Below are 2903 nucleotides of genomic sequence, written 5' to 3'. Positions count from 1 at the left end.
ACTTAGACATTACTGAAGAAAGTATGAATAATTTAATTTAGTTTATGGGAATAGAATTAATGGAAAAGAGAGGAAAGGATGAAGACAGTGTTTGAAAAATGTGAATCACAGAAAAAGAAAGTAATAATCACACAACCAGGTCATACTAAGAATTACATCTAAAAATAAGACCAGGAGGACAGAACTAACTAGCTACCAATACCAGGAAATAAAGAGAGAACATGGTCCTGACACATCAGCCATAGTCAGTTGGCTTTCGAAATTATGGTGATGGGAATGCAGAACCCAAGTAAGTCTGAGGTTGTGGCTGCATCTTGCAGGCCACACAAGTAGCCTGGCTTCCCCCTACTGGGATGTACTGGTGGAGAAGACCCCAACAGCTTCAAACTCCACTTTGTCTCCTTGGTTCCCATTTGTTTTGGGAGATGAGTAAGGAGCTAAACTTACCTGGACTCTCCTTTTGAAAATTTGTATCAAAATTAAGATGAAAAGTTACTGACAGAAGGAGAGGAAGGCAAGATGTATTTGGAATCTTCAACATATTATTTTTTGGGTTGGCTATGAATGAAGGTAAAAAGAACTGACTGCATACTTCTGTCTAATGTTGTTATAGAAAGAGCTAAATTTAAAGGAAGCATTTATTCCTAATCAAAGGGAAAACTTGGAGTAAAGTCTGTTCCAAAGTCAACTTTCAAAACTGCACATTTATTCGGCAGCAAATACTGGAAATACACCATTTCATGCTCAAGAGAGTTATCCCTGCTCTGCATTAATATCTTTGATTCAGAGGGTGATGGGCAGTGAGTGGCAGATATGGTAACTCAAAAGGCAGAGTGCAGGGAGAAGGTGATGGTTTTGCTACCTGGTAGTAAAGAGTAAGACTTTAACAGTTAACAAAACAAAACAAAACACTAGCAAGTGATAAGCTCCACCCTCTCCTCCATCATAACTAATATTTAGAGAAAGACATTTTTATTTTAAAAAAGCAATATTTTTCCTTTAAATAAAGATAGGTATTTCTGTTTGCACTATAACATTTGGGATCTCGTCTCTACTTCATGATCTTCATAATTTTTTTTTTAATTTCTATGAAAAATTTATGTGGAGACAATCAGTGGTTTGAAGCAATGTGATCTGACCCAGGGCCCCTTTCCTAGGGATTGTAGTATTTGCCTATTCATATCTCATCTCTTCTCTTCTCTCTCTCCTCTCTTCTTCTTCTCCTTGTCCTTCTTCTTCTTCTTTCCCTCCCTCTTTTCCATTCCCCTCTTTTCTTAAAACTGCTAGGTGCCCTTTTACAGAGAGGGCAATGCCATTTAACAACTCTGTGCTTTCATTCTCCCATCTATAAAATAGGATCAAGAATAACTCTAGGTTATGAAAATTAAACAAGACATTCTATAGTAATGAACTTTGCAAAGTATTTGGTGCATTGTAAGTGATCCAAAAATGGTAGCAATAATAATGGTGATGATTATCAAAGAAAAACTGTATTAGAGAGAGTTAAAGATATAAGAAAGACTTTATGTGAGACTACTGCAATCAGGGAGGGAGACTGAACTCCACTGAAAAAAAACGCAGGAGTGGTTTTTAAGCATTGGGGTAAGCTAGTAGATTAGAACTGGAGAATGTTGGTGAATAGGTAGTCAATGTGATTAGGCCATAAATGTTTGCTAACTGTCCTAAATTAAGCTCCTACCTTCCCACAGAGACTAGGAGATAGTGACTGTATCTCCTTTGATGATCCCATTTCACCCCAGGGCTGTGAGAAAGACATGCCTTGGTTATAAAACTGGCAAGAGGCTGGGTGAAACATTAGGTCTAAAGGGGCAGAGAGAATTTACAGTGAAAAGTTTATTAAGTAAATACTCTAGGAAAAGGGAGGTTAGGGGTGTAGAGGCAGGAAGAAGCCTATCTAGAGTTTAGTCAAGTGAGGCAGCCTTGATCCTGATATTCAGGATGAAGGTAATAGCAACTGCAAATGCACATGGATTATGGGAACAATGAACTAACAGTAAAATGATGTGTATTTCACATTCATTTTCTTTCAGATAAACACAGCATACTGTGAATACAATGACAGAGAATCCCTAAGGTCTTGTTGTGAGCATTTGTGGAGTGTTAATTACATAGGTTGAAAGCTGCTTCAAGAAATCAGATTTCTATTCTTTTTAATTTCTAAATTGAGAGATACAGTATCAAAGTCAGCCAAAAGGGATATATATTATGGGAACTGAGAGAGGATGTATAATCCATTAGTGCTTGGATTAAAATATTTATACATTCAAAGATAAATCCCTTTTACTCACCTCTAAGTTGATATATGAATGTGTTACTAGGAAACCTTCAATATTAACACTGCTTTATATAGCCTCAGGCACCCTGAGAAGAATATCAAAATACCTGTTCATTGTTTAAAAAGGTTGACAAGATTTGAGTCTGAAAATATTTCCTCTTTATGTGCTATAAAAATTTCCTTTCTTGAATTCTGTTGAAGCTGAAGTTAATTTTGATTATGGGTAGGAAAGGCCACCCATTCTTAGCAACTAGACTAACAGGAATATGTAGATGAATTGGGTGTGCTGGCAAAATTAGATAGAAAAATGCAAATGCCCTGACAATTAGATATTTAAGTCAAAGGAATATATGCAGATCACTTAGTTTTCACACTGGAAACTTTTATTAAAATTCTGCTTTTGAATTTAGGAAAATGTTAATTATTTCTTTCATGCTTAGATGTAAATGAGCTTTCCTGCAATTAAATTCATAATAATTGTTTAAAATTATACTAAGCAACAGCACAATAGACAACATTTAGCATTGAGAATGAGACAGTCTGTGTTCATAAACAACTTCATTCTCATGTGACCTTTGACAAATCTCTTTATCTTTCTGGAACTCAG

This window comes from Vicugna pacos, chromosome 2 (genome assembly GCF_048564905.1).
Source record: "Vicugna pacos chromosome 2, VicPac4, whole genome shotgun sequence".
In the NCBI taxonomy this organism is placed as follows: Eukaryota; Metazoa; Chordata; class Mammalia; order Artiodactyla; family Camelidae; genus Vicugna; species Vicugna pacos.
Note: the sequence above shows the minus strand (reverse complement) of the source record.